The following is an 8,295-nucleotide window of genomic DNA, read 5'->3' on the forward strand; positions in this document are numbered from 1 at the left end:
ACCAACTGCCCAAACTCGCTGACCACCTTACTCAAATGATGACAAAATCGTGTTCGTAACGTCGTCACATGACGAACACGAGATAAAGCATCCGCCACCACATTTGATTTTCCCGGACGATGCTCAATAGGAAACTCCCCAAACTCCATGAGTTTGACCATCCAACGAGCTTGCCTAGTGTTCAACTCCTTCTGTGTGAAAAGATACACAAGTGGTTTGTGATCTGTCAACACCACGAACACTGCACCATAAAGATAGTGCCGCCACGTCCGCAAAGCATGAACAATAGAGAGTAACTCTTGTTCATATGTGGAATAGCGTTGCTCCGCGGAATTCAAAGTTTGGCTCTCATATGCAATAGGCTGTCCCTCTTGCATGAGAACTCCTCCCAGTGCATAACCACTCGCATCGCATGTCACCTCGTAAGGTTTCGATGGATCAGCAATGCGAAGCACTGGAGCCTCGATCAACAATCGTTTCAGCGCCACAAAACTCTCCTCTTGTGGCGTCTTCCACTCGAATGGCACATTCTTGCGTAACAACCGCGTCAACGGAATAGCCACCTCTGCAAACTTATGCTGGAAACGTCGGTAGTAACTAGCCATACCAAGAAAACTGCGCAACTCGGCCACTGTAGTCGGTGTAGGCCAGTTTTCCACCACAACCACCTTCCTTGGATCCGTCTTGACACCCTTAGATGTCACAATATGGCCTAGATATTCCACCTCCGACTTTGCAAATTCACATTTGCTCTTCTTCGCATAAAGTTTGCTGTCTCGAAGTAACGAAAGAACCTTGCGCAAATGCACCCTATGCTCCTCCATATTCTTGCTAAAAACAAGAATATCATCCAAGAAAATCTCCACAAACTCATGAAGATAACGCCCAAATACCTCCGTCATCAACCGAGTAAATGTGGCCGGTGCATTCGTCAAACCAAACGGCATAACGGTAAACTCAAAATGTCCAAAGCTTGTGTTGAATGCCGTCTTGGAGATAGATGCATCATCCATTGCAATCTGATGATATCCACTCCTCAGATCAATCTTGGTAAACACTCGTGCTTCACCAAGCTTGTCTAGGATATCATCCACACGCGGCATCGGCATCTTGTCCTTAACTGTCTTCTTGTTTAAAGCACGGTAGTCAATACACATCCGCATTGAACCGTCCTTCTTCTTCACAAGCAAGACCGGAGCACCAAACGGAGACTTACTTGGCTGAATAAATCCAAACTCAAGTAACTCCTTGACTTGTCGTTGAACTTCTTGCTCCTCCGCATAACTTAACCGAAATGGACGCCGGTAAATTGGCTGCGTCCCCAGCTCCAATGTAATCCCATGCTCCACACCTCGTAATGGAGGCAATCCATGAGGAAGTTCAGATGGAAAAACATCAGAAAACTCATCAAGTACATCCCGTACTGCTGCTTCTCCCCCACACGTGCCTTGGTCCCCCAAGTCACGAACAAACAGCAAGTAACTTGAAAGTGCTTTTCCATTACGACAAGCCCGCTTCAAAGATGTAGCAGAGAGCATAACAACTGGTGGTTGAACGCCCTCACCAAACCACACATCTTTAATGCCACCATACTCCAGCGAGATACGCTTAATGCTCCACTTTATCTCTGGATCCACCTTCACCAACCATGGCATCCCAAGAATGAAATCCACACGATGGATATCCGCGAGATAAAAAGTCTCCACAAGTGTGGTTTTGCCAACCAACACTTCCAGCCCCTCGACACAAGCATCAAAATGCTGAGTAGAGGTAGCTGCACCTTCCACTGTGTATGGAAGAACTCCACGTGTGTTCAGGCGATGCTCCGCAACAAACTTTGCCGAAACAAAGTTGTCATCGCTCCCACTATCCAGTAAAATCCGCACTGGATCGCCACGGAACACGCCCTCCAGTATTAAAGCTGATTCACGCATATCCTCGAGCTCCATCTTGTTCCACACACAGTTGAGTTGACGAGCAACGATCGAAAGTCTCTTCCTCTGACCGGAATGGTCGTTTTCGTCATCCTCACGCTGTAAAGCTTGCAACTTTTTAGTATCTGACTTACCATGAAAAGATGATTGGCCATTCTTTTTGTCCTGCTGCTTGTTCTTCAACTGCGGACATTCAGCCTTGTAGTGTCCAAGTTCGCCGCAATGATGACAACCTTGTCTATAATTCTTCACAAAGAACTTCTACTTCTTGGACCCTTTTGCATCTGAAGTAGTCACCACTGACTTCAACTTGTGATGCTTGTTCCCATCCTTGTGTCCACGGCGATCATCACGACGATTCTCGACAGAAGGACTCCGCGAATGCTTGCGAGACTTGTGCTTGTCATTGTCAAGTCGACGAGCCGCATCAAAGAGCTCCTCCAAACTCTTTGTAGGCTGAGAATGACGCAAGTGTTGCCGCATACTCTCACTATGTAGGCCATCAATGAAGTAGGACTTGTTCTGATCTGGATCCTTCATTGGAACACGACTAATCAAACGAGTAAGCTTCTCAATATAATCCCCGAGCGTCATTTTCCCTTGCTGGAAATGGCAAAGTTCTATACGAGCATTCTCCACGTCGTAATGAGGGGCAAAACGTAAACGGAAAGCAGCCTTAAACTCATCCATGGTAGACACTGGTGGTTTCTTATCCGCAACACGGGACTCCTCAAGCCAATTCCACCATCGAAGACCCGCATCACGCAAAACCATCGGAATATCCACTAAAGCCTCTGCATCTGGAGTTCCTCTAGCAGCCAAAAACTTCTTCACATTGGCTAGCCAAGCAAGACACTCGTCCACACCACCATCACCGGAAAAAGTTGGAATCTTGAGTCGATCTACCAAAGAAGGCTTACTTAGAGCGCTACCCCGTCCAGCCTCGAGTGCCTCAACACGCCCACGCATGGTATCCATCATGCCATGCATCTCGTCTTGCATCTATTGCTGATTTTTATTAAGGGCTCGCAGCTCATGAACCACATCTTGAATGGTCCAAATCTCTGCAGCTTCGTCGGCACCATCATCGGCACCACCGTCGGCACCACCATCGATGATAGGATTCCAGCGTTCAGCTTGGTCGGCCATCGCAACCTCTCTCTGATACCAATGTTTACTATGCTACGCCACCTCTTGAGGTTCCTCACCACCCAAGCTACCTCAAAAGCTCCACTGCGCCGCCGCTCCACTGTGAGCCCTAGGGTAGGTTAAGTCCCTTACCCTAACATGCCTTAATATACCCTTGAGCCTCCCTTTGACCGACGTTGACCACGTAGTCAAAGCTGGCGCCTAACAATCTGACTGTGGATGCTCATGCTCAGCTTTGTCTCAAGCTTCTGGAACACTGTCTGCCAAAACTCCAAAGTGAACATGGGATCCAGATGACTTACAACATCCTTAGGCAGCCCATGGAGAAATACAGCTGAGTAAGGTCAAAAGCCTTAGCATTCGTCTTCACAAGGAAGAAGTGAGCCAACATCATCACACAATCCACAACAACCTAGATAGCATCATTGCCTTGAAACGCCTACTATAAAACTCATAGAAAATGCCATCCCACTTCCACTGAGGTTAACTATGGTAGAGACCTTCATGCTTCTGACAATCCATTGTGACCGCCTGGCCGGTCTAACAACTGTGCACATACTTATCAACACCTGACTTCATTCCAGGCCAAAATAAATGCATAGCCCGATTCCTCTTGACTAGGAAACCATCTTGTACATCAATGGAAGCACAATTGCATTGGAAGAGGTGTCCCGCTTCAAAACAACTGCATGTGCCTTCACTACAAAGGAGTCAAAGTCAGCAAGCTCCTTAATTTCATCTAGCAAACCATTGGAGAGCTTCCCAAACAAAATAGAGTTCACCATCCTAGACAATGGAGAAACAACTACCTTTACCATCTACTCCTTTTAGAAATAGGAAAATTATCTTAAAGAAAATTTGTAGATCTTGGAAAACCTAGCAACTATGCTTTAAAAATCATCTTCCGAATTCATGAGTAATCTGAGGTCAAAATTACCCTTTGACTTTTACTTGGGAATCCCCGGTTTTCGTCACCTTAAACCCCATAGCTAAAATCTGGTGGTTTGGAATCTGCACATCCATTTCCTGCAAAAACTCCAGTCAATGAGCTAGCCGTCCATCTGGTGAGTAAAAAGAGTGACAAGTGGTAAAGTTATCCACATGAAAAATCCAAACCATACAGATAATGCCTCCACTCTTTGACTCCAACAACTACAACATACAACTTTCTATCCCAAGTTGGCAGTTTAGCTAAGTTGTGTCAAACTTGTGGCTTATGTAGGCAATAGGACAACAGTCTTGCACCAAGACAGCTCCTATACCCTCATCACTAGCCTTGTTAATGAAAGTATGTGTAGTGGAGGACACTGAGCACTTGACTATGCACAACTCATTGCACAAACAACTGTACAGCTTAGATGAGTTGATACAGTTCTTCTTCACTCCTTCAGAAAGCTTAGTGACAGCAATGTCAGCTAGAACATGAGTAGATACATTCTCTCCTTGGTCCACACTGACACCCATGGCCTCACTAGGATCAGAAAGAGAAAAGGACTCATGAGCCATACCCTCTGAATGCATAGACTCCATAGCGTGAGCTATGGAATATATGCAATCATGTATATTCTACAGATATTTGCTTGTGATAAGCCACAAGTGGCTTATCACAAGCAAATATCTGTAGAATATACATGATTGCTTTAACCGCTCAAATGCTTCTTGACGCTTTCACCCCACACCAACTAAGCATGCTTGGTGGTGTTTCAAAGAATATCCATCAAAGGAGCAGCAATCAAGGAGAAGTCCTTCACAAACCAGCAAAAGACTCCCACCATACCAAGGAAACCCATGCATAGTAGGGGGAACAAGCTAGTCAATGACTATCTGAGTCTTTTGAGGATCTTCCTGCACACCATCTCGTGGCACCACATGTCTGAGATAGGTGATCTCCTCCAAGAAGAACTCACACTTTGACAGTTTAGAATACAGCTTGTTCTCCCTCAATAGTAGCACATGCATCTCATGTTCCTCCTTAGTCGTAGGACATCATCAAAGTAGTGTCTAGCACATAAGATTGCATAATTCTATCAAAAGAACTGTTTGATAATAGTTAGCCTCAGCCATCATATGAAGATCAATTCTTCTTGGTTGATTTCGTATTATATTGCCATTCGTAGTGATGGAATGATGTACTCAAGTGGTGTTAAAGCTTCAAGGCCGTAAGTGAGCCTGAATGGTGTCAAATTTGTTGAAACCTTATGTGTGGTTTGATATGCCTATAGGGTATTGTAAATGTGATTGTCCCAGTCTTTCTGATTTATTTTCATGATTTTTATGAGGATGTTTTTGAGTGTCTTGTTTGTAGACTCTGCTTGACCGTTAGTATGGTTGAAGCCTTGTGCTAAATAGTGAATTCTTAAGTCAGAATCTTGATGGTTTCATTGATGAAGTGTGTTTCTTGATCTGTGATGAGTTCTCAGGTAAGCCATATCTTGTGATGATGTTTTCGTAGATGAACTTTGTTGTGTTCTTTGTTGTAAGCTTCAGCCCATTTTGTCATGTAGTCTATTGCAATTAGAATGTACTAATTTTACTTGGAGCTTGTCATAAGTGGATCAACAAAGTCAAATACCCATCGTTGAAAAGGTTTGAGTGGAATTTTTGGATGAAGTTCTTGAGTTTATTTCTTTGGTCCATACTTGGTTTGTTGGTAGATGTCGCATTTTTGACAGAACTTGGCTTAGTTGTGCCAAAGTGTTGGCCACCAAAATCCTACTTGTAAAAAATTTCGAGTTGCGATTTCTTCAGCGAAATGTCCTCCTACTTGTCCACAGTAGGCTTCTTCAAGTAGATTTTGTGTTTCTTCTAGGTTTGCACATCATCATAAAATGTTGTCTCTTCCTTGTTTGTACAGTTTTCTTCCCACGACTGAATATGGTCTTGTCCTCAAGACAAATTGCTTGCACTTGTCAGAGGTTGAATATCGACTTGGTATTGTTGCACAAGACAAGTACTTCGTAGTAGCTTTTGTCTTTCACCATCTTGAGTATGATGAAAGTTACCTTAAATTCTTGATCTTTAATCTTGATAGGAATGTTGTGCACGATTCCTAATGGTTGTACACTCTAATCATTAGCCATCTTAACGTAGAAGGGTGTAGAGTGGATTGGTTCAAGTCCTATTGCTTTGCAAGTTGAATACTCGATAATGTTGACATTTGCTCTGCCTTTGATGATTACTTATATAACTTTGTTCTTTCCTATCGTGATTGGGATGCATGGTACATCTTCATCATAGTCACTAAGTTGGATGTTTGCCTTATGGGATGAGTTGTTGGTTTTTTTCTTGACTTGAGCTGAAGTTTTTTGGTGGAGAAGCTTGACATATCTTGAGAAGTTGTTTTCTCAAGTATGAAGTTACCTGTAAAAGTTCTAAAAGGGTGAGTGTGATACCTTGTTGAAAAATGTTGGTGATGAGCTTTGTTGTTCCTCTTTTCTTGATAGAGTTTTAATCATAATTTCCTAATCATCTCCTTGCTAGCTCCTTGCTGTTGTGAGGTAGTAATAAATGTTGTCCATCTAGGTTGGTGATGTGTGGAATCAAAGGATATTGGAGTCAAGAAAGTTGTCCATGTTGTGTTTGGGTTGTTCATTGGTTGTAATGTAGTTTAGGTGGTCGGCTTGTTCATGTTCTCTTCCAGGCATGTAGATGATCTTAAAGTTGTATTCTTGAAGTAGTAAGAACCATCGTGCAATTCTGCCAGTGAGGATCATTTTGTTGAGAAGGTGGAGGAAGTTACCAAGTAGGTAGTGTTGAAACTTCTAGAGTGTGTAGATCATTGCTAGAGCTTCTTTCTTAGTTGTAGTGTAGTTCATTTCGGTTGAGTTGAGTCGTTGACTTGCATAGTAAATTGATCTGTCTTTATGATCTTGTTGTTGCAAAAGGATCACTTTGAGGGTGTAGTTGGAGGCGTCAACTTGGATGTTAAAGTCTTTGTTCCAGTTTGGTTGAGCAAGTATTGGAGCTTGGGTGAGGGAATTCTTGAGGTTGATGAAGGCGTTTTGACAATTTTGAGTCCAGTTGTAAGCTTGATTCTTCTTGAGGAATTCAGTGATGGGTTTTGCAATCTTAGTGTAGTCTCTGATGAATTTTCGATGGTATCCCATCTTTCCGAGGAATGATCAAAGGCTTCAAATATCGAATGGATGTTGTATGTTGGTGATTGTGAGGGTCTTGTCCTTGTCGATGAGGATTCCTTCTTTGGAAACTATATGTCTGAGTAGAATTCCTGATTTGACTAAGAAAATGCACTTGTCGGGGTTCAATGCAATATTCTGTTCACGGCATTTGATGAAGCATTTATCTAAGCATTGGAGATGATCTTCTTTGTTGCTAAAGACACTGAAGTCATCCATAAATACTTGCATAAATTCGGTGAGGTATTCTCGAAAATTGTCAATGATGATCCATTGAAACATGAATAATGCATTGGAGAGACTGAAAGGCATGCAAAGATAGGCATATGCTCCCTATGGATTGATGAAAGCCATCTTGTGTTGATCTTCAAGTGCAATGTGTACTTGATTGTGTCTCCTGAAGCCGTTGAGAAAGGAGTACATCTCATATCCTGCAATTGCATCAAGAATTTCATCAGAGAATGGAATTGAAAAGGTGTTCTTTTGAGTTGTATTATTGAGCTTCTTATAGTTGACACAAATCCTAAGCTTGTTGTTCTTTTTGGGGACAATGACTAGTGATGATAACCATATTGGATTTTGTATTGGGAAGATGAATCGAACATTTTCGAGTTTGTCAAGCTCTTCCTTGACTTTGGTTTGTATGTTGGGATTTATTCGGTAGGCTGATTGCTTTGTTGGTACCACTTGTGATAGAAGTTCAATCCGATGTGTGTAGAGTTCAGGTGGAATTCCTCGTAAGTCGGTCTAGGACCAGGTGAAAACATCTTGATAAGTGTCAAGTAGTTGGGTTGCTTTTGCTTTAAAATCTTCATCAAACTCTTGGGCAATGTGAAGTTCTTTTGGTTCTTCAGGTGTTCCAAGGTTAATTTCTTGACCTAGTTCTTCAAGGTTGAGTATTGGTGTAAATCATGATCTTTCTTGTCATAGACCTAGTTTTTCTTAGAGTGGAATTTGTTGATGCGTCGGTTTAAACTATTCAAGTTTGATGCTTGTATGTTCTCATTGTTTTTTCATGTGTGCCGGTGTTGTCTTTTCTTTCAAATCTTGGTATTGGAAATCTTCATTTGAAGTGA

The sequence above is a fragment of the Selaginella moellendorffii genome, unplaced genomic scaffold (genome assembly GCF_000143415.4).
Source record: "Selaginella moellendorffii unplaced genomic scaffold, v1.0 SELMOscaffold_27, whole genome shotgun sequence".
Classification (NCBI taxonomy): Eukaryota; Viridiplantae; Streptophyta; class Lycopodiopsida; order Selaginellales; family Selaginellaceae; genus Selaginella; species Selaginella moellendorffii.